We start from the raw sequence: 24488 nt of genomic DNA on the forward strand, positions 1-24488 counted from the left end.
GGCAGTGACTTGGTGAGCTTTGCTGATGACACTGCCTGAGCAGTCATTGTCCTGTTTGCCTGCCCTGCTTTTTATGTGTTGGGTGCCTCCAAAATGGTGGATTGGCTTTAAATTCATCCTGTTGCTGCAGGCCCTGAACTCTTTGTTCTTGCTCTCAAGCACCTCTGTATTGAGGGATCCTGCTGTGATGTTTTAAGTGGGCAGGTGATTGCGCCTGTTCTGTGATGGGTCTTACTGTGAGGAACCCACTCCCCCGATGTCCATCTCAGCTCTAATATTGAAGGAATTATAAATACTTGAAAAGAACGGGATAGCCCCTCCCTCCCCTTCCTTCCTTCCAACGCCTAGCAGCTTTTATAGCCCCCTTCCTCCCACAATGTGGGGGATGTTTAAAGGTTTATAGGGAGTGGGTTTTTCTCTTACTCTAATGATTTTGTTGTGTTCTGTTTAATGTTTTTACTGTGCTATTGTGAGGCACCCTGAACCCCTTGGGTATGGGGGACGGGGGAGGGGAGCTGTGTTGAGGACTATGAGACTGTCCGCTGCACTGGGGTTTGAGGCACTGCAATGGCAGGTGAAACCCATGCTGTACATGGGTTAAAGTACTCATAGTTTTCCATATAATAACAAGCTCTGAATTGGCAGGATTCTTTGGGGTCAGTCTGGGACTCTAGGAGGCTGCCTGCCCTCTTCATAGGTGGGGGCAGAGGGTTGGGGTGCAGGGATGTGAGGGCTTGGGCTGGGGATGCAGGATAGGTGCCCCTCTCCTGGCCCCAGCAGGTCCAGGCCAGGGCTGGATTTGGGCCGGGAGAGCGACACCCCAGCCGTGCCTGGGTCCGGGTGGTCAGCTGTGCCTGGGTCTGGGCAACTGGGCCAAGCCTGGGTCTGGGCCAGGCCACTGTGGCCGGGCCTGGATCCAAGCAAGGCTGCCCTGGCCACACCTGGGTCTGGGCCGGGCTGCAACACTCCAGCCGTGCCTGGGTCTGGGGCGTGCTGCCCTGGTCGCGCCTGGGTTTGGGCTGGGCCTGGGTCCGGGCTGGGTCTCCCTGGCCGTGGCAGGTTGGGGGCCGGGCTAGGTTGGAGTTGGGGGAGAGAGGCAGGACCCCGGGCAGGTTCCCTGAGCGCCTGCATGACACTAAATAGGCTGTTGCATGGCTGCACGGCTGCACAGCTTACAGGGAACATAGGCTGCCACCCATGCTACCATGGCCACACTTATTTTTAGCACACCAGCTCAAGCAGCATCACACTGAGGGATGCAGCCAGGTAGACACGGGTCTCTTGGTGACAACAGAACTTACTGGATTAATGTCAGAAGAAAGTAAAAGCTGGATGGACTTTCAAGGGCTCTGGTCTGCTCCAGCTCAAAGCCCAAGGATCTTTTAATGTTGACCTTATGAAGCTAGGATAGGCAGGCGGATACAGGGAAACTGTGTAAAGAATTGAGTACACTCTCAGTCCCCGGACCCATAGCTCACTTACTCTGCATGTCATTGTCCCAGGAAAATGGCCTTCCTTGTAAGGAACTTGACCTTACAAGTAAAATGGGCCTCAAAGGGAGGTTTCATTAATGTGGACAGAACCATGTTAGTATCCATAACACAGTATGGGAGGTGAGTTTACATTTCTCAAGCCCTTGTAGCAGATTCTGTCAAGTCATGCCAATTTTCGGTACTGGAGCCCTGTATGAAGGTGCAGGATAAATGTAGCTGGTACTAGTGGCAGATATATCTTGCTAATTCCAATCAGGGTATAAAAGGAGTTGGTCTCTCTCTCTCTGGGTAGAGGGAAATGGAGGGCTGAAACAGAGAAGGTCCTGCGGTGAAATCCTGAAAGTTTAGGCTTAGGTCTGTGTTTGAATTATTAGAAAAGCCAGACTACCAGAGGTAGGTAAGTTTGAGTTGTATACAGTCTGAATATTCTTATCAGAGCAATGTGGGGACTCCACCTCCTTGCAGCCTTCATGAATCTGAAGACAGGGGCCTGCCAAGAAAATTCTGTGCCCTCTTCATATTCACCAAAGGTCAGAATAGCTGCTGATTGGTTTTCACGTTGATTTTTAAAGTGATGGTTTTGATGGATAAAGGTTGAAATGGCCTGGGACGTACCTGTCTAAGAGACCACCTCTTTCTCTGAGCCAGAGTGCTGCAGCTGTCGTCATCAGCGGGCCTAAGCTGGAGTTTTGGTTTGGTTCTCCATAGGTTCTTACGCTGTACTCATTGCCAGAGTGCGAGCACCTTCCAGTCACAGAGTAAGCAGCATGACTAACACCTCTCTTGTGTTCTCTTCGGGGGAGGGGGGAAGTTGTGCATGCAGTGTGGTATTTTGGTAGGCTTATTTAATAAGTATGGACACGCTGCTCTGTGCTTATGATTGCAAAGGCCAGCAAAGTAATGTGTCTGGCACTTGGAGCAGAAAGTGGTGAGGTTTTGGTGGTTCTCAGTTCCTGTGGGATTTCGTTTGTGCCACAATCTGAGACTGGCCCCCAGAAAGCTCCATCTCCTGCCCGGATTAGCTTTACCCGCATGATGGACAGTTCCCCTGTGACTAAGAAATGGAGCTGTCGACCATGCTACTCATCCCAGAGCTCTAAGTGATCTTTTAGATATGCCGGGCCCAGGCCCTGGGACACCTTGGGGCGAAGGACCAGGACCTTGAACTTGGCTTGATATTCTATGGGAAACCAGTATAGAGAGTGGCGGATGACGGGTATGAGAGGGGTCTGCTGCCAGGGTGTCCCCGCGCCTTGGGAATTTGTTCTTGCCTTGGTCCATAACAGCCTGACTTTGTTAACTTTGGGGGCATGCTGCGAGGCTCATCTTTTTTCCTGAGCTTGTCTTGTGTGGGAAGAATGGGGTGTATGTGTAGTGGGGGTGTCTGGAGAGGACCCCACTGCGGGAGAAGGAGAGGGTACATTTTGTTACCCTTTGCTGCTGCCAGCATATTATTTTTATGGAATAACTGAGGGAGTCTGCTGATTTCACTGTGTAGGGTACAGTTCTAGATAGACTGTGTGATAGACCCAGACGAGTTGGGAACAGCAGAGTAGCAGAAGGGAGATATACTGGCCACTGGATATGCAGTTTTCTGTTCCCTGAGTGACCAGAGCAGGGGCTGCTCCAGGCTAATAGACCACCTGACTCCAATTAACCTGCTAAGAGTCAGGTGAGGCAGTGAAGCACCTGACTCTAATTAAGGCCCCTCGGATGCTATAAAAGGGCTCACTCCAGTCAAGCCAGGGGGAGCCAGGGAGCCAGAGGAGAGGAAGTGTGTGTGAGGAACTGGGAGCAAGAGGTGTGCAAGAAGCTGAGAGTGAGTAGGCATACTGCTGGTGGACGGAGAAGTACAAGCGTTATCAGACATCAGGAGGAAGGCCCAGTGGTGAGGACAAAGAAGGTGTTGGGAGGAGGCCATGGGGAAGTAGCCCAGGGGGTTGTAGGTGTTGTGCAACTGTACCAGGAGGCACTCTAAACAGCTGCAGTCCACAGGGCCCTGGGCTGGAACCCAGAGTAGAGGGCGGGCCTGGGTTCCCCCCATACCTTCCAACTCCTGATCAAACACAGCAGGAATTGGCCTGGACTATAGCTTCTACCAGAGGGGAAGGTCTCTGGACTGTTTCCTAACCCACAGGGTGAATCTGTGAAGCGAGCAAATCCGCCAATATGTGCAGGACCCACCAAGGTAGAGGAGGAACTTTGTCTCAACTGGTGTCAGTAGTGGGATTTGGGGTGCACAGCGCGGCGGAAGAAGGAGGGTGATTAAAAAACAAAAAAAAAAGGGAGAGGGTTTATTTATTTTTTCACCACAATGGATGATGTAGTGTGGGCACTGATACAAGCTACGGCGGCCCAGCAGGAGGCTACCCGTGTCCAGGCAGCCGCCCAACAGGAGGCTGTGCGGCTGCAGCAAGAGACTAATCGCCTGCTGATGGACCAGGCTGCTCAAGACCGAGCTATGTTGCGAGAACTGGTAAGCCAGGTAAAGTCCCTTACAGAGCTGATCCGTGGCCATGATGGGATGAGGCTCATACGGGCCAGCCATTGGCTGCAGAAAATGACACGGGAGGATGATGTAGAGGCATACCTTCTGGCCTTTGAGAGGACAGCCCTACGGGAGGCCTGGCCTCGAGATCAGTGGGCTGGCATCCTTGCCCCATTCCTGTGTGGGGAGGCCCAGAAGGCCTATATGATCTGCCTGAAGAGGCTGCAGCAGACTACCCCCAGCTGAAAGCAGAGATCCTGGCCAGATCTGGGGTAACGACTGCAGTGCAGGCCCAGCAGTATCATGAGTGGAGGTACCAGGAAAACAAAACCTGTGGTCCCAATTGTATGACCTCATCCATCTCACACGAAAGTGGTTACGAACTGAGTCCTGGAATCCGGAAGAGATACTAGAGGTTCTGGTCATTGACCAATACATGAGGGGACTAACGCCAGACCTTCGGGCCTGGGTAAGCCAGAACGAACCCTGCACCTATGACGAGGTTGTTGCATTAGTAGAGAGGCAAAGGACAGCGAGGGAGCTGACCCGACCAGTTAAGGAAGAGCCCCAAAGCTCGGATGACTGGGCCAGCAAGAGGGCCCAGGTGGAAAAAGAGAGGGGCTGAAGGCCCACTAGAGGCCACAAAGAGTCGAAGCACTGAGGGAGAAGAGGATCGTGATGTTAGACTGCCCAAACCAAGAGACCTGGGAATGCCTACGGCTCCATACAGATGTTATGCCTGCGGGGAGTGGGGACGCATAGCTGCACAGTGTCCCAATGCTGAGGAGCCTATGCAGTGTAACCTGGGGAACTGGGCAGACCCCTGCTCCCTAATCCACCTTGTGGGGGGTCTCACTAACCCCACATATGTATACCAGACCAGTGAAACTAAATGGGGTAGAGACCACAGCACTGGTTGATTCGGGGAGTGCTATCATGCTTCTCTCAGGGAAGCTCGTGAAGCGTAGTCAGCTGCTGCAGGCTAAACGTACGGGGATAACATGTGTCCATGGGACAGGTAGTTACTACCCCACCATCCCAGTAAAAATCGAGATTCCCCAAGGGAACACTACTGAGGTAGCAGCAGGTGTAGTCCCTAAACTCCCATACCCGGTGCTCATAGGGAGGGACTTCCCAGGGTTTGGAGACTTACTCCCGGTAAGGGGATTGGAGAAAGGGGGAAACCCTGAAGTTAGTGAGGCATCCACAGTAGACTGTCAACCCCCAGTCTTCTCTGAAATATCCCCAGATTTGTTCTCCACTCCCAGACGGGTAGAAAGACAAAAAGGAAAAGGAGGGCAGCTAAGGCCTTGGGAACCTGAATACTGACCCAAAGCCAGAGGGTCGCTCTCGTAGGTAGGCGGACCTGAGCAGCTGAAAAGGAGGCCACGCAGGAGGGAGAAACACCTGAGTCTGACCCCCACCCTAATGCTTCTGAACCAGTAGAGGCAACAGAGATTGGGCCCCTAGATCTCGGGCAGATTAGCCCTGGGACAGGAAATTTTGGACGGGACCAGGCAGAAGAACCAAGGTACGACAACATTATGAAGGAGGTGACTGAAATAGATGGGGTCCCCGTGGAAGGGAAAACCCAGGGACCAGGACCCTACTTCATAATGAAGAAGGATCACTTATACCGGGTTGCACCAGTACAGTGGCAGAAAGTACAGCAGATCCTAGTACCTCAAAAATACCAGAATGCTGTATTAAATCTTGCCCACAGTCATCTTTTTGGGGGACATTTGGGGGTAGAGAAGACCCTGGTCAGGATCCTACGACGGTTCTTCTGGCCTGGAGTACATGAAGAAGTGCGGAGGTACTGTGCGTCCTGCCCGGAGTGTCATCTGCAGTCCCCATCCCCATTTGAGGGCACCTTTAGTACCCCTTCCCATCACAGAGGTCCCCTTCGAGCGAATAACCATGGACCTAGTGGGACCTCTGGAGAAGACAGCCCAGGGCCACCAATATATACTTGTCATTCTGGATTATGCTGCTCGCTACCCAGAAGCCATCCCCTGCGAAACACGGCCTCTAAAACGGTAGCTAAGGAGTTGGTGGGGATCTTTGCCCGAGTGGGGCTACCAAAGGAGATATTAACAGACCAAGGAACCCCATTTATGTCGAAGCTCATGAAGGACCTCTGTACACTGCTCCATATACATACCCTGAGAACTTCAGTCTATTATCCGCAGACTGATGGGTTGGTAGAAAGGTTTAACCGAACCCTCAAGGCTATGATGAGGAAGGTGGTAAGTCGGGACGGGAAGGACTGGGACACCCTACTACCTTGCCTTATGTTCGCTATCCGGGAGGTACCCTCAGGCCTCAACTGGATTCTTCCCCTTTGAGCAGTTATATGGGCGCAACCGCCGAGGCATCCTGGACATAGCCAAGGAAATTTGGAAGGAGGAACCCAGTGAGGGGAAGAACATAATAGAGCATGTGCTACAGATGAGGGACTGGATAGCCCAGGTCACTCCCATAGTGAGGGAGCACCTAGAAAAGGCCCAAGAGGCCCAGCAAACCTACTACAATCGTCAAGCCAAGGTTCGTCAGTTTCAGCCCGGTGACCAAGTAATGGTACTGGTACCCACGGCTGAAAGAAAGCTGTTGGCCCAGTGGCAAGGGCCCTACGAAATAGTTGAACCCATAGGGGAAGTAAATTACAAGGTGCGACAACCGGGACGTCGAAAACTAGAACAGATATATCATGTCAACCTTCTGAAACCCTGGCATACCCGAGAGGCGTGCACAGTGGTTCGGGAAGACCTACACCCAGGGAACAAAAACCCTGGACAGGTGAGGGTGTCTCCCGATCTAACGACAGCCCAGAAGAAAGAGGTAACTGAGATGATTGCCCAATATCAAGATGTATTCTCAACAAAGCTGGGTTGCACAACTGGGACATATCATCACATCGTCACGAACCCTGGGGCCAGAGTAACAATGAGGCCCTACCGGGTGCCAGCAGCCAAAAGGGAGGAAATAAAAGCAGAAGTCAGGAAAATGCTGGAGATGGGGATCAATGAAGAATCTCACAGTCAGTAGTCCAGCCCAATAGTGTTGGTGTCCAAACCTGATGGCACCACGAGGTTCTGCAATGACTTTCGGCGACTAAATGAGATATCCCAGTTTGATGCCTACCCTATACCCCGCATAGACAAGTTAGTAGACCATCTGGAGAATGCCCAGTACTTAACGACCCTAGACTTGACAAAGGGGTACTGGCAGATTCCCCTAGCTGAAGATGCAAAGGAGAAGATGGCGTTCTCTACACCAGAGGGTCTTTTCCAGTATACGGTCCTTCCTTTTGGACTACATGGGGCCCCAGCTACCTTTCAGCGCCTCATGGACAAGTTATTACGCCCCCATGCCAGCTATGCTGTGGCCTACTTGGGTGATGTGGTGATTCATACCCCAGACTGGGAAACCCACTTGAAGAAGTTGGGGGCGGTTCTTGATACCTTCAGGCAAGCTGGCCTTACGGCAAACCCTGTTAAGTGTGCTGTGGGGTTCACAGAGGCCAAATATCTTGGCTACGTGGTAGGAAAATGTCTGGTGAAATCTCAGCTGAACAAGTTAGAGGCCATCCGAAATAGGCCACGACCAAGTAGTAAGAAGCAGGTCCGAGTATTCCTAGGGGTGGTGGGGTAGTACCGGCGTTTCAGTCCCCATTTTGCCACAAGGGCAAGTCCCCTAACAGACTTAGTGAAGGCCCGTGGTCCGGATCCAGTCAGATGGTCCGACGCAGCAGAGAGGGCATTTGCAGACCTACGGACTGCCCTCTGCAGTAACCCCGTATTGATAGCCCCGGATTTCACCAAGGAATTCATTCTTCAGACAGATGCATCCGAGGTCGGGCTAGGGTCTGTCCTGTCACAGATGGCTGGGGAAGAGGAACACCCAATTCTCTACCTCAGCAGGAAACTCCTTCCAAGGGAACAAAAATACGCAGTGGTAGAGAGAGAATGCCTCGCTGTAAAATGGGCCATGGAAACGCTGCGTTACTACCTGCTGGGATGCAGATTTGTCCTCGTGACTGACCATGCCCCTCTTCAATGGATGCAACGGAACAAGGAAAAGAACACAAGGGTAACCAGGTGGTTCTTATCCCTCCAACCTTTACAGTTCTGCATACAGCACAGAGCAGGGAGTCTCCATGGCAACGCCGATGGCTTATCACGTGTACACTGTCTGGCGTCCCAAGCTGCCCAACCCCTTGGTGTTGAGCAGGGGGAGGGATATGTGATAGACCCAGACGAGTTGGGAACAGCAGAGTAGCAGAAGGGAGATCTACTGGCCACTGGATAAGTAGTTTTCTGTTCCCTGAGTGACCAGAGCAGGAGCTGCTCCGGGCTAATAGACCACCTGACTCCAATTAACCTGCTAAGAGTCAGGTGAGGCAGTGAAGCACCTGACTCTAATTAAGGCCCCTCGGATGCTATAAAAGGGCTCACTCCAGTCAAGCCAGGGGGAGCCGGGGAGCCAGAGGAGAGGAAGTGTGTGTGAGGAACTGGTAGCAAGAGGTGTGCAAGAAGCTGAGAGAGAGTAGGCGCACTGCTGGAGGACTGAGAAGTACAAGCGTTATCAGACATCAGGAGGAAGGTCCGGTGGTGAGGACAAAGAAGGTGTTGGGAGGAGGCCATGGAGAAGTAGCCCAGGGAGTTGTAGGTGTCGTGCAACTGTACCAGGAGGCACTCTAAACAGCTGCAGTCCGCAGGGCCCTGGGCTGGAACCCGGAGTAGAGGGCGGGCCTGGGTTCCCCCATACCTCCCACTCCTGATCAAACACAGCAGGAATTGACCTGGACTATAGCTTCTACCAGAGGGGAAGGTCTCTGGACTGTTTCCTGACCCACAGGGTGAATCTGTGAAGCGAGCAAATCTGCCAATAAGCGCAGGACCCACCAAGGTAGAGGAGGAACTTTGTCACAACTGTCAGAGCCGGGGATGGGCTAGGGACATGTAGGACATCCAAGCCCACTTTGTGTGGAGCTTATCAACAGCTTCCCATGGGTCTCGTTTCAGCAGGCTACAGACCTATTTCACTTTGTGTTGGAGTTGGACTGTGCTGCGAGACTAGTGTGAGTTAGTGACATTTTTAAATGGTGACATTTGATTGGGGTGAAGCAGAGAGAAAGAGATGCAAGTTGCTTGGCCCTCCCATGAGTGAAGGTGGAAGCTGTAAGGATGTTCCGAGATGAGGTTATAGTCCTGAAAGTTGGCAGTAAAAGTGTTGGCTGGAGAAGCTGGACGCATTTTGACCCACAGAGACTGGGATAGTCCTGAGCTCGGGTTGTGTCTGAGTTAGCTCAGCTGGCCCTGCACACCAGGACTGGGGCAGCAGGTACTGGTGGGCCAAGCAGTGGATCCTTTTCTCTTACAGACTTGAGGGAAAGGGCTTATTTGTTGGGGGAATCTAGGATATCGTTTCTAAGATGCACATTACTTTTGTTTTGTCTTTTGGTACCATATTTGCACTAAGTAAATGCTTCCACACTGGGGAATATGGGCTTGTAATATATTTGGGCCACCGAATCTATCAATACTGACACACACATGAATGTGTATGGCTGTTCTGAAAGGGTGTTTCTGCGCATGTTGGGATACCTGCTTGGAGACACCAATCTTCTCCATTTCTACCCTCTCAGGGATCCTGCTTTCACTACATGCTGACACAGTTTGGCTCTAGCAAGTCCTCTCTGCTGGCCTACTGCCTTCTGGGGCAGGAAGGTTTTGAGATGAGCCATGTGTACCAGGGCTTCTGTACATCAGTTAACTCTGGGGAATTAGATGGGACTTTGTCTTGGACCCTAGTGTCTCCAGAACTGTGATGGAGGCATGGACTGATTCTTGGTACCCTTTGAGCAGCTTATCCTCTAGGGGAGAGCTTCCACACATCGGTCATGGGTACTTCTATGCAATCATATATTGACTTGTGTGAACTAATATAGAGGTGGTCCCGGTCCTATATTATAATCCTGATGAATGTAATGTGACAAAGTCAGACCTGGCTGCTAACAGAGAGTGGTTGGTGGAAGGCAGGTATATCAGCCTAGAATGGTGAAGGTAACTTTTCCTATGAACTGAAAGATGTTACCTCAGGGTAATTAGAGACATCTACATCCAATTAAGGGCTGCTGATGACTTCTAAACACCCCTCTTCCAGTAGGAGAGTGGGAGGAGGGATGAGAAACAAGCTGCAGCAGGGAGAAAAGGCTTCTCCTAGATGGAGGGCCATTCTCTCTACAAGGGGAACACTGCGCTTTACCCCTGTTTGGTGAAGGCTGGCGACCGGAAGCCAGAATGTCAGTGCTCCAGTGGGGGCATGGAAAAAGCCCTGGCTGGGATGATTTAATTGGGGCTGATCCTGCTTTGAGCAGGAGATTGGACTAGATGACCTCCTGAGGTCCCTTCCAACCCTAATCTTCTATGATTCTATGTATATCTTTTGTGTTGTGGGTTTCTCACTTAAGCGAGCTCTTCCGGCCTGCCCTGAGGCCTGCCCTGTCACTACTGTAAATAAACCAAAGTGAAAAATTAAAAACTTGGGGAGTAAATTTACTGCAGGTCCAGCTCCCCTGAGCCAGCAGGAGAAACGCTGAGTCAGATGTGGTGAAAGAGATGTCTTGCCACGCTGGGAATGTTTTGATGAACCTTTCCTTAAGGCTGAAAGAATTGATTCCACATTTCAGCCCCAAGCCCTGTGCAAACATTCGCCGGGCACTTCCAAGTTAACGTTCCACTTCGCAAACTCCCCTCCTGACTTGGACAGTGGAGGTTCCACTGTAAGGAGAGATGTACTGGAAATGTCACGCTCCTCTCTGGGCTCCCAGACAAACACATTGCGACCCACGTCAGTCTATAGAAAGGCAGCCACTAATGCTCCTTCATAGCTCTCCGCTAGTATCTGTCAAGTGATTCCTCATCCTCTAACACACCATATTTTAAGATGCTTTTCACCACCTTCAAAGATCTGCATAACTTGGCCCTTCCCTACTTATCCTCCTCACTGAGCTTCGTATTGTCCCTCACTCCACCAGTGTTCCCAGCCTTGTTCACCTCTATGTCAACCTCTTGCACAGCCCCTGACGTGCGCCTTCTTCCACGCTGCCCCCCCGTGCACCTTCTTCCATGCTGCCCCACCCCCCCATGCGCCTTCTTGCACTGAGGTAATCTAACTGTTAGCCGTGTAATAATGAGTATTTGGGACAAATGACTATGGGTTCTCAAGCAACTGTAAATACAAAGTTTTCTTTGTATGACTGTATCAGTGTTTTCATGTGCAAGAGCAGGAGAGGCCAGGAGCATCCATCCAGTTGTTTTGTAATCACTGAGCCCGTGAGGCAGCATCTCATTAGAGCTACAGAGCCTGTTTCCAACAGGGGACTTGGTCACTATTAGTGCACATTCATTCAGAAAGAAACTCCGGGAGAGTCTCACGTTTGTCCATTGAAGATACTTATCCCAACTATTAAACAGTTCTAAGAGCCACAATAGTAGCACTTCCTTTGTCTGTAATGACCCTTTGCATAGCTTTGGCAACATAATTGCCTCAGAAACAACAGCTGCTTTGTGATCTCCAATGCCTGCTTGCCTCTGCAGATTCCTACTTCTAACACTGCCTGTGCCATCAAGACAAGTATGTTTCTTCCCATGGATTTTGTATATTGTACATGTCATTTTATTTTCCTCTGCTCTGAAATGCAGCCAAGCATAGTAATGAAGCCACAGTTCAGAAAATTCTCTCTCTGGCTTCTTTACCATGTGGATTTTTGGACTGATAACTGGAGGAGCTGATGGGTGGCATGACTAACAATCTCAACACCCGTAATACATCTGGTACTGGCAACCTCACTAGTACTCCAGTCCTCACCACTAACTTTAGCCCATTCAAGTAAACTGTGTCCAGCAACAGAGGGGCATGTTTTCTTGGTTTGCCCTTGACAGCAGGAATCTTTGAAAGGAGAGATGTCAAACTACGAAATTAAAACTGGCTGCTCCATGGCACATGTTTACAGGCTGAGTGTTTAGAACCACAGTAGAATAGTGATCTTTCCAGATAGATTTTATAAATGTATATATGATGGAAACAACCTCCCTTTGCCCTTTTCAACTGCAAAAGAAGTATAGACACTCCTTCCCCTTTTCTAGACCCCTCTCCTGAAGAATTCTGGCAACCTGCTTTCATGAGCAAATTACAGATTTTTAAGGTGCTAAGACTTCAGTTTTATTACAACAGCCAAAGCCCAGGAATTTTATTTTTAATCTTCTGTGACCCATCCCCCAGCGGTTTTAACAAAATGACTTCCCTATATCAGCCTTGTGTACTTTTTTTAACAATATGAATTAATTTACTGTTCCCATAGCTTTTATTTTAACTTCAGCAGTCTGAATGAGCTCTGTCCCCAGTGCTGCGTGGCTGGTTGGTTTGTTTTATAAAATCAATGTGCTTTATGCTCCTGGCTTATGAGAGGATTTGAATCGATTGGTTTTGTTCTCCCTGCTTTGAGAGAATGTGTGCGTGTGTGGGGAACACCACAATTTGCTCTTCTTGGAGTGACTGCACATGCACGTTCCACTTTGGTGTGCATGCATCCCACGCGCAGTCACTGGAAACTTCCCCATCCGTGATACCCGTCGGGGCGTGCAAGCGCCCTCTGCTGCCGAGTGCCACTGGAGTCGGTATAAAGGACCTGGCTGACCTTGAGCCCCCTCAGTTCCTTCTTACCGCCCGTTGTGGTTGCAGTAACTGCTCTTCATGTATTTGCCAGTTCTCGCAGTGCACTGTGCTCTCTTCTATTGTAAATAGGTTATGTTATTAAGATTACTGTATTTAGTTAGAATTGTTCCATGTTTCAGTTGACTCCCAGTGCCGAAGGATGCCTCTGTCACTGGGCTTCAAGCCCTGCGTTTCCAGCAATATGGCTTGAGGTACTGTGGGGATGCTCACATTAGAGAGAGCGTTGCCAAATTTGTAGGGACTTTAAGCCTTGCACAAAGAAAGATTGTGAAGTCAGGCTAAAGTTTCTACTCACAGGCGTGGCTTTGAGACCTTCATCTGAGCCGGATGGGTCACCATGTGCCTTAGTGTCAGTGTGCCTGAGCCGAGACAGAGTCTGTCGAGACCGGAGTCAGAAGGAGCTCCTTCCACATCTGCAGCACTGCGCCATACTGACACTGTCTTGGTACCAAGCATGCCGGAGGCATATGCACCTGCCAGGGTCCATCTGACCCTGTCAGTGCCAGTATCGCTGTCAGTACAAGAATTGGTGTTATTGGGGTTGGTGGACATGGGAAAACGGATAGGATTTCTGCAACACTTGGTACCATGCCAGTTTCATGTACTCTGACGGTTCACCCTTCAGTACCGTCAAAGGGAAAACCGTGATGCTCGCTTCTCTCTGGGCTTCTCCACCTTGGCACCGATGGCTGGCACCATCTGGAACTGCTCCTCCATGGTCAGCAGAAAGAGCATCGTCATCTTCCGAATCGGAGGCTGGGTCCTACATTTCCCTTCCTCAGAGCCACTCTCGCTCCAGACATTTCCACTCTGCTGCGTATCCAGTCACAGGAGTACCATTGAATGGCTGGCAGGAGGGCACAGCGGGATTATGCCTGTCCAGTGGCCTTTTTGGAATCCATGAAGCTTTTTCCAAGTTTCCAGATTGTATTAAAAGTTGGTGACCTCGGAAAGGCATGTGGCTCTTACTCCCTGGGCAGCACAGTTCCTGCCTCCAGGACTGAGCCGGATACCGGACTCCACAAGCCAGCTCGCCAGCACCCTGCAGAGCAAGAGAGGAAGGAGAGCATCCACAGCCAGTGCTGGCCTCCTCTTCCTCCTCCCCTGAGGCAGTCTCGTGGGGGGGGCCGCCTGTTGCCTCCCCCAGATGACTAGACGGTGCCCCAGGAATTGTTAAAGACGTCGCCTTAAGTCTGGCATACATGTGGAGGAAATAAAAGAATCCTCTCATGCCCTGGTTGATATTTTAGTCACTGCAGGTCCTTCCAGATTGGTCCTGCCTCTCAGTGAGGCCAAAATGGGTGCAGTTAAGGGGCTGTGGCAGACACCTGACTCCCTATTCAAAGGGGGCTGAACGCAAGTATTATGTGCCCATCCCAGGATTCTGAGTTGCTTTACTCCTACTCCCCCCACCCCAGGTTGCTGGTGGTATCTGCTGCCAATCGGAGGAAAAGGCAGGGGCCTCTGGGTGCAACCCCAAAATCAAAAGACTCAGAGAAGTTAGACATGTTTGGTAGGAAAATATATTCTTTGGGGAAGAGGAAGGGGTTTGTAGCTCAGGATTGCAAACCAGCATGCACTTTGGGGCAAGTGTGACTTTACCACACTAGGTGTGACTTTACCTAGGGGTTACAGTGGACAAGAAGCTGGATATGAGTCGACAATGTGCCATTGTTGCCAAGAAGGCTAACGGCATTTTGGGCTGTATAAGTAGGAGCATTGCCAGCAGATCGAGGGACGTGATCATTCCCCTCTATTTGGCATTGGTGAGGCCTCATTTGGAGTACTGTGTCCAGTTTTGGGCCCCACACTACAAGAAGGATGTGGAAAAATTGGAAAGAGTCCAGCGGAGGACAACAAAAATGATTAGGGGTCTGGAGCACATAACTTATGAGGATAGGCTGAGGGAACTGGGATTGTTTAGTCTGCAGAAGAGAAGAATGAGGGGGGGATTTGATAGCAGCTTTCAACTACTTGAAAGGGGGTTCCAAAGAGGATGGATCTAGACTCAGTGGTAGCAGATGATAGAACAAGGAGCAATGGTCTGAAGTTGCAGTGGGGGAGGTCTAGGTTGGATATTAGGAAAAACGTTTTCACTAGGAGGGTGGTGAAGCACTGGAATGGGTTACCTAGGGAGGTGGTGGAATCTCCATCCTTAGAGGTTTTTAAGGTCAGGCTTGACAAAGCCCTGGCTGGGATGATTTAGTTGGGGATTGTCCTGCTTTGAGCAGGGGGTTGGACTAGATGACTTCCTGAGGTCCCTTTGAGCCCTGATATTCTATGATTCATGTGGGGCTCCATGCTGAAATTTAAAAACATGGTCCCAGAAGAGGCTACGCAGGAGTTTACCTCGCAAGTGGATGAGGGGAAATCAGTCGCAAGGATCTCGCTGCAAGCTGCTCTGGGTGCTGCTGACTTGGCCGTCAGATCCACGGCTTCAGCAGTGGTCATGTATAGGAGCTCCTGGTTGCAGTCCTCTGGGCTCCCTTAGGAGGTCCAACAGACTGTGCAGAACCTGCTCTTTGAGGGATCCTTGCTCTTTTCAGAGCAGAATGATGCTAAGCTCCCTTGGGTTGTACACCCTAGCCCCTTCCAGGAAGCACTCCAGGCCTCAGCAGCCCCTCCACTATTATGCTCTGGCTGTCCAACAGGACCTGCAGAGAAAGAAGATTTTAGGGCATAGGCTTATACCACCTCCTCTTTCAACCTCTGTCTATCCCACCTTGACATCCAGAGGGTTTTAAGCAGATGTTTTGATGGGAGGCTTGAGGATGCTGCACCAGTTACCAGAAGTCCAGACCCCATTTTTCCTTTGTTTGCAAACCGCCTTTCCCATTTCCTCAGTGCTTGAACCCCTATCACCACGGGCCATTGAGCACTGAGCACTGTAGAAGTTGGATAAACCCTCCAATTTAATTTCTATCCCTCCTTCCCACCCTCCTTCCCTGTCCCTATCAGGGACCCGTCTCACAAAGAACTTCTGGTCCAGGAGGTTCAATCTCTCCTACAGGTGGGGACTGTAGTGGAGTTTTCCCAGAATGTAAGAGGGAAGGGTTTCTACTCCTGTTATTTCCTAATTCTGAAAGCCAACAGAGGTCTCAGACCTATTTTAGATCTGCGTCAGCTCAACAACTATCTCAAAAAAATAGATCCCAGAGACTGGTACATAACTGTTGATTTAGGAGACGCCTACTTTCATATGTTGATATATCAAGGGCACAAAAAGTTCTGCAGATTTGTAGTGAAGCACTCACCTTACCAGTTCATGGGGGGTGCTTCTATCTGCAGTTCCTTGGCGATTCACAAGATATATGGCCATGGTAGCAGCATTGCTCAGGAGACTGGGAGTGCAGGCCTACCCTGAGCAGGATGACTAGCTAGTCAAAGGCCAGTCCAAAGCGCAGGTTATATCCAGTGTTCAACTCTTCAGTCAGCCTTCAAGGCCGTAGGCAAGCAGACAAGTCTATCCTTTACCCGGGTCAGAGAACAGAGTTCATAGGAGCTGTGTTGGACCCTCCCCAGGCCACAGCGTTCCTCCTAGAGTCGAGATTCCAGTCTATTCAATCTGTCATGGCAGACCTCAAGATTCATCCATCACAACAGCCTGAAACTGTATGAGGCTCCTAGGGCATGTGGCCTCGTGCACATATGTAGTACAACACGCGAGGCTGCACCTCAGACATGGCTGGCCTCGGTGTACTCGCCAAACCTTCTGCGTTTGGGCACTGCTCATGGTACTTTCATAGGTTCTAATTTTGCTGAATTGGTGACTGAATCCTCTAAACGTTTGTGTGGGCGTTCCCTTCCTCCGCCCTGAACCCTCGATGACTCTGGTTTCAGACATGTCGGCTCTAGGGTGTGGGGGCTCACCTGGTGCCCCTGTGAACTCAGAGCCTTTGGTCCTCGACAGAGCTCGCTCTTCATATCAATGTCAGAGAGCTCAGAGCGATTCATTTTGCCTGTCCTACCTCACATCGAGGGAGAAATCTGTTGGTCCTTACGGACAATATTGCAGCCCTGTTTTACCTCAACAGGCAGGGAGGAGCTCACTCATTGCTCCTGTGTCAGGAAGCAGTTCACCTATGGGAATTTTGTGTAGCCCCTTCAATCAACCACAAGGCCTTTTACCCTCCATGGTGCAGAACGAGCTAACTGATTATCTGAGCCGGTCTTTCTGCAGTCACCACAAGTGGTCTATTCACCTGGATGTAGCCAGATGCATTTTCCAGCAGTGGGGGAACTCCCCAAATAGATCTATTTGCAAACAAGTATAACAGAAAATGTCACCAGTTCTGCTCCCTGCAAGGCCACAGTCTGGGTTCCATCACAGACACCTTCCTCCTACCGTGGACAGGAAAACTTTATTATGCTTTCCCCCTGTAGTGTTGCGGTGACTCACCACTGCGGCACCTCTTGCTGGTCGTCCTGGGAATTAGCTTTCCAGCTCTGGAGCGCCCTCTGTTGGCTGATGTCCCACTTGCCTCAGGCCTCCATGTCCCTCCCGGACCCCGGTGCCCCTTTACCTCGGGTGCTGCCCCCTGGCAGTACCCCCACTCTCTGGGTCTCCCCACCCAGGGGAACCCCCAATCCTCTACCCCCACCTAGCCTCAGTGGCTACTGCCAGTCACCATCTAGCCCCCCTCACTGGGGCAGACTGCAGTCTATACCAGTCATCATCGGCAAGGGGGGTTTGGACCTGCTGCCTTTGCCTACCTTGGGCTGCACCTCTGCAACCCCAGTCCCCTTCCCGGCCTTTACCAAGGCCTTCAGCCTGGGAGTTTTCCAGCCTGGAGCTCCCCAGCTCCTCTGGCCTTTCCCCAGCACTGCTTCACTCTAGGTACCCTGCTGAGCTCCCAAGCAACCAGGCCCATCTCTCTCCACAGCTAGAGAGAGACTCTTTTCTCAGCCTCTGGCTCACAGCCCTTTTATAGGGGCAGCTGTGGCCTGATTGGGGGTGTGTCCCCAGCTGGGGCTGCTTCCCCAATCAGCCTAGCCTTTTTCTCAGCTGCAGCCCTCTCCAGGGCTGCTTTTAACCCCTCTTGAGCTGGAGCGGGGTGTCCGCCCCGCTACACCCTCCTCCCCAATCCCACTCCCACACAGAGCGCTACTAAAAAACAAGAGGGACCACACCTGATCAAAGACAAAGCTGCAAAATCTAGGACCAGGCCTACCCACAACTCCAATCTCTTTGAATAATTAAACTGTCAAAGCACTCTCCAGCTTTTGCTATTTGGGTTCTACACTCACCAGTTCCTCCAACTCTCACACGGAGGTTCTCCATTGGATTGGCATCGCAGCATCTGCCATGGGTCGTTTACAGTGAATATGGAATCAACATCATCTCAGCACAATAGCCAAGTTCAAGATCTATTTGAGCTGTATCCTCTCTGTACTCTCGTACGGTTGTGTAACATGGACACTGTGCCGTTCAGACTGGGCAAAGCTGGAGGCTTTCCACACAAAATGCCATCATTGCATATTCGGTATAAAGTGGAATGACTTCATCTGTAATGCAGATGTTTATGCTTGCTCCAGTCAACAGACCACTGGGTCCATTGTCTGCAGATGGCATCTTACACTTTTTGGATATGTCGCAAGAATGCCACAAGACGTTCCGGTGAACGCCATTCTCCAGGTGGCTTTTTGTAACATCTGTGATAAAATTCCACCAGCCGAGGGATTGAGGTGGCCCAGAAGCAGATCCCCTATTATATGGGTTCATCAAGTCTGTTCTGATGTTTGACTCTCAGGCCGTCAAGCCCTTACAGCCACACAAGAATGGACCAAATGGCAAACAATCGCTATGGCCAAATCTTCGGCTAAGCATTGAAGAAGTAGTAGTGTGGCCCCTCCAACACCGGACCTCTCAGTAGTGACTCCAATCTCACTCGCATTGCACCCAGATTTGAGCTCCCAGGACCGCAGTCGGATGCTTTACCCAAACTTGCAATCCCTTCATTCGTCGACCTGGAAGCGCCATGGTTAAATCCCGAAGAGTACTCTTGCTTGGAGCAAGTTCACCAAGTCTTACTGGGTAGCAGAAAGCCTCCACCAGGGCCACCTACCTGTCAAAATGGAAGCTGTTCTCTATCTGGGCTTTTCATACTGGAGTCTCGCTGACTCATGTATCCATTCAACAAATACTTTACTATCTGTTGCACCTGGAACAGGAAGGCTTAGCAATTTCCTCTCCCTCATATAGATAACTGATCTGTTTGTTCTGATGACATAACAATTAGATTCCTTAAAGGCCTGGAAAAATTGTACCCTCAACTAAGGAAGCCCGTTTCCCATTGGGATTTGAACTTAATTTTATCTAAACGTATGGGACCGGCATTTGAGCCTCTAGCGGTGTACTCCTTACTATGCCTCTCCTGGAATGTGGTTTTCCTAATTGCTATCACTTCTGCCAGAAGGGTCTCCAAACTTTGTGCCCGCACATCCGACCACCATACAGTCTCCTTTAATGATAAGACATAGGGGACCCTGCTCCCCCTACTCTAGCCTTAACACAATCCAAAATCCACTGGATGCTCCAGGAGGTGCAGGCTGCACGCACTGGCCTGCAGGGGTTGCTCTGGTTAAGGGATGACAACGGAGGCACAGGCTGGCTGCCTGCAGCTCCCGTGCCAGGGCCCAAAGCCGGTGGCTCAGGCTGGCCTGCAGCAGGGACGGGGCCCAGTCTGGAAGCAGGGTGGCCAGCTAGGTCTGCAGGAACTCCGGCTGCACTCGTGCCATCTTGCGGAGCTCCTTGGAGTGTGTCCTGGGGCACTGCATCTCACACCAGCTGACCGGCACCATCTATGCCCCTGCTTCGCTGTGAGCCACCACCACGCCCAGCTCGTTCTCTGCCGTGCTCAGCAGGTAGTTAGACTGCATGTCCCCCAGGGAGATCACTTTGGCCAGGACTATGTCCCCAGGACGGAAACTCTTGTAAACTTCCACCTTGTCTTTCTCTGTGGCTCGAATGTCTTCTCTCCGTATGGTGCCTCGGAAGGCGGATTTCAGCGGCGTGGAGCCGATGTACAGGATGTGCACCTTGGCAAAGCGGGAGTTAATGCTGATAAGGTGTACTTACATCCTCATTTGAGGTTTCTCTCTAAGGTAGTTAAAAATGTTCATATCAATTAATCAATTTACTTGCTTGTTTTTTACCCCAAACCACACACAAATAGGGACAAGCAATGGCTACACACATTGGACATTAGACAAGCACTGGCATTCTACATAGACAGGACCAAACCATTTTGGTGGTCCACCCAACTATTCATGGCCACAGCAGACAGAATAAAAGGTCTTTCAATCTCTGCACAGAGAATTACATCTTGGATAACTTCTTGTGTCTGTGCGTGTTACGATCTGGCAGGCAACAGAAGGTTGGGAATTATTAGGAAAGGGATAGATTATAAGACAGAAACTATCATGTTGCCTCTATATAAATCCATGTTATACTCACATCTTGAATACTGTGTGCAGATGTGGTTGCCCCATCTCAAAGAAATATATCGGAATTGGAAAAGGTATGGAAAAAGGCAACACAAATGATATGGGGTATGGAACGGCTTCCATGTGAAAAGAGATTAATAAAACTGGGACTGTTCAGCTTGGAAAAGAGACGACTAAGAGGGATACGATAGAGGTCTATAAAATCATGACTGGTGTGGAGAAAGTAAATAAGGAAGTGCTATTTACTCCTTTTCATAACAGAAGAACTAGGGGTCACCAAATTAAATTAATAGGTTTAAAACAAACAAAACAAAGCAATTTTCACCCAGCATATAGTCAACCTGTGGAACTCGTTGACAGAGGATGTTGTGAAGGCCAAGACTATAACAGGGTTCAAAAAAGAACTAGATAAATTCATGGAGTATCAGTCCATCAATGGCTATTAGCCAGGATGAGCAGGGATGGTGTCTCTAGCCTCGGTTTGCTAGAAGCTGGGAATGGGCGACAGGGGATGGATCACTTGAGATTCCCTGTTCTGTTCATTCCCTCGGATGCACCTGGCATTGGTCATTGTCAGAAGACAGGATTCTGGGTTAGATGGACCTTTGGTCTGACCCAGTATGGCTGTTCTTATGATGGGTTTCCCCCAGGGGTGCAACCTGGAACCACTGAGCCCTCTGTTTTATCAATCTGGGTTCCGTTGTGACAAACTGCAAAGGCCTCCAAGCTTTCACTCACACCAACAACCATAGGCAGGGGCCACACCCAGCTATGTTCAGGAATGCTCTGGCCAGCCACTGCATGGACCAACAATAGAAAGGCTCCAGCCAATTCCCTACAGCTGCCCAGCCTTGCACCCCTGAACTTACCCTGCGCAAAAGCCTGACCAGTAAAGATTATTACCCAGTCTGCCCCTCCCTCAATGCAGAGAGGACAATTCACAAGCCTTTGTTAACTGAGCTGAGATTTTTCCCCAAACATTTCACTCAAACCACACTATTTTTAGGTAATATATAAAATGCATTTATTAACTACAGAAGAGATGTTAAGGGATTATAAATTATAGATGTACAGATCAAAGAAGATTACCTAAGAAATAAACAAAATCACAATCTAAGTCTTATACACTAGACGGGATTTGAGTCAAGCAGTGTCTCATCCTGTTAGCTAGTACAAGCAGATTACAGCTCTTGCATACTCAGGCAGGAATCATTCTTTCCAGCCTGGGTCCAGCACTCCCTCAGTCCAGTCTTTGTTCCACAGGTGTTTCCAGGTGATCTGTTTTAGGGGGAGGGAGGCCCGATGGTGATGTCACTTCCCCCTTTTATAGTTTCTTCCATGTGGAGGGAGCTTCTTTGTTTGAAGCCAAGCCCCCAGAACAGTTTGTGGAAAAGTACAAGCAACAAGATGGAATCCAGTATCCCATGATCTAGTCACCTACCCTTACGTGCTTCGATGAGTCCTAGCAGCCATTACTCATACCCTGACTGAAGCATCCACAGGAAAGATCATCAGCTTAGGATAAGCTTTTCCCATGGCCCATTGTTTTTGTTGATGGGCCATTAGCACTGTCTAGCTTCTTCATTGTTGTACGTGAAAGGCTCGTTGTAGATGTTTCCAACTTCACAACACCTTTGGGGGGGAGATAGCTCAGTGGTTTGAGCATTGGTCTGCTAAACCCAGGATTGTGAGCTCAATCCTTGAGGGGGCCACCTAGGGATCTGGGGCAAAATCAGTACTTGGTCCTGCTAGTGAAGGCACGGGGCTGGACTCAATGACCTTTCAAGGTCCCTTCCAGTTCTAGGAGATAGGATATCTCCATTAACTTAATTATTTATTTTATTTATAGTAGTAGTAGTAACACACACAATGACAGCACATACAATCCAACAGGATATTAACATTCAACAGACCAAGACTTTTAGAATGATACCTCACAAGGCATACTTTGTACAAAACATATTATAATTATATGACAGTGGTGAATATGGGGGTGCCAGGGTGTTGCTTTGGGGCACAGAGTGTCACACTGGTCTCGTCTCAAAGAATCTTGTTGTGGATTTCTTTTTGTATACTTTTGTGCTACAACATGGCCAATGTTACTCCACCAAAACAGGGTTCTAGTTCATTGAACCAGATCTCATGCAGCCTTTCTAGCCCATGTTCCTATTTTGGACACTTGTAGATCTGCAGCTTGGTCTTCAGTGCGCACCTTTGCCTACCATTGTGCCATCTCTCAGCAATCTAGAGATGATGCCAGATTTGGACGTGTGGTCCTTCAGTCGTTATTCAGGTAGACTCTGGTCCCATCTCCAGATTGAACTGCATGTGAAGCAGATTGGATATGTGCAATCACTTGAAGAAGAAGGAACGGTTACTAACCTGTTCCATAACTGTTGTTCTCCAAGATGTGTTGCACATGTCCATTCCACGAAACACCCTCCTTCCCCGCTATATTAGTCTGTCCAATAAGAAGGAACGTTGACAGGTTCAGGGTTGGCTCTGTGCTTTCTACCATCATGCAGCAGTGCAAGACAGTAGAGGGTTCATGTGCTGCCCCGACAGGTATTGCTGAGGGAAAAATCTCCAACAACAGTGCACTAGGCACGCACACACGTGAAGTGAAATGATCATGTGCAACATGTCTGGAAGAAGAACCGTTATGGAACAGGTAAGGAACCATTTCTTGTCTGATGCGGGGTTATAAAGAGTACAGTGCTCCAGTGCATGCTTCATAAATACACTTTGGCATTGGGTACTTTATAACGTAAACAAAAAGAGGTGTTAAAGCGAGCTCTTCTGGGGAATCATGTCATAAAAATGGCATAGGGGGCTCCATGTGTGCAGGTTACAAGTAAAAAACATGTATGTTTGTTTTTTAAGTGCCAACCCTGCAGACTCAATGTGTGCTCTGGAGTCAACCTTGGCTTTGTCCTTCCTGTATATCATATATTTGGCCATATTATTTTTTATTAATGTTCTGCAGGCCAAATGCTGCCCTTTATTAACCCCTGTGCAGCCCCTTTGTCTTCAGTGGCTTTGCACATGTGTAACGGACTGGAGCTGAGGATAAGCAATCCTGCTGATAAGACACAAGGAGGAATAGAATCCAGCTGATCTCCTGTCCCAGTGATATTATCAGGAGCAAAAAAGAGAGAGAGGATGAGAGATAAAGTGTCACTTGCCAGGATCTGTAGTTAGCTACACATTCCCTGTTTGTCCTCTAGTACTAGCCTTCGCTAGTAGCAACTGTACTTTGCCCACCTCTAACACCCTCCATGTGAGCATCTCAAAGTGCTTTCCAGTAAGGAATGAATACATCCTCACCCTTCATTGTACCACTTGAGTTATGGATGATGACATAATCACTGTTCCTTACTCTGGCCTCTGGCTTGTCTCTGGCCCCTCCGTCTGGGACCACACCACTCTTGACTGTTGACCTCCCTAGTCTCATCACCTGCCTTTCCATCATCTTCAGCCCTTATTTTCTACTTCCAGTTTGAGCCCTGATCAGCATGGCCAAAAGTGAGCTCCTTAATGATCCTGCAAAACTCACTCCACTTCTGCCTTTCTCTGTCTATGGACACAACTATCTCCACTAGAGGCATCTTCTTTGACTCCTTCTTCTCATTTTCTCCTCACATCCATTTCTGATGCTGCTTACTCCACCGCATATAAAAGATCTGACCCTTCCTTCCTTTGCCAGTGTCAAAAACACTTGTCCACAGCCTGAACATCTTTTCTTTCATTACTGCAAGCGCCTCTTCACTGGTCTGCAAGTCCAGCGCCCTGCACTGTGGCAGGACCAACTAAACCTAGACCGCCTAGACTGACAGTTATTTTTCTAACCAACCTCCAGTGATGGGGATTCTACAACCTCCCTTGGAACCCTATTCCAGTGCTTAACTATTGTTATAGTTAGAAAGTTTTTCCTCATATCTAATGTAAATCTCCCTTGCTGCAGATTAAGGCCATCGCTTCTTGTGCTACCTCCCGTTGACATGGAGAACAATTGATCATCGTCCTCTTTATAACCGCTCTTAACATATGTGAAGGCTGTTCTCCTGTTCCCCTCAGTCTTCTTTTCTCAAGACTAAACATACCCAGTTTTTTTAACCTTTCCTCATAGGTCAGGTTTTCTAAACCTTTCATCATTTTTCTTGCTCTCATCTGGACTTTCCAATTTGCCCATATCTTTCCTGAAGTGTTTCTCCCAGCTTGGTGTCATCTGTAAATTTTATTAGCACACTCTTCACTCCATTATCTGAGTCATTAATGAAATTATTGAATAGTACCAGCTCAGGACAAACCCCACTAGA

At 49.6% G+C, this 24488-nt stretch overlaps 1 protein-coding gene and 1 pseudogene across 6 annotated transcripts in view; one reads left to right on the forward strand and one right to left on the reverse strand.

Moving 5' to 3' along the window:
- Positions 1 to 24488, forward strand: part of SHANK3 (SH3 and multiple ankyrin repeat domains 3) — a 650584-nt gene that overhangs the window by 300589 nt on the left and 325507 nt on the right. The window lies entirely within an intron of this gene.
- Positions 19423 to 21642, reverse strand: LOC128840502 (exosome complex component CSL4-like; annotated as a pseudogene).

This window comes from Malaclemys terrapin, chromosome 1 (genome assembly GCF_027887155.1).
Source record: "Malaclemys terrapin pileata isolate rMalTer1 chromosome 1, rMalTer1.hap1, whole genome shotgun sequence".
NCBI classification, from domain to species: domain Eukaryota; kingdom Metazoa; phylum Chordata; order Testudines; family Emydidae; genus Malaclemys; species Malaclemys terrapin.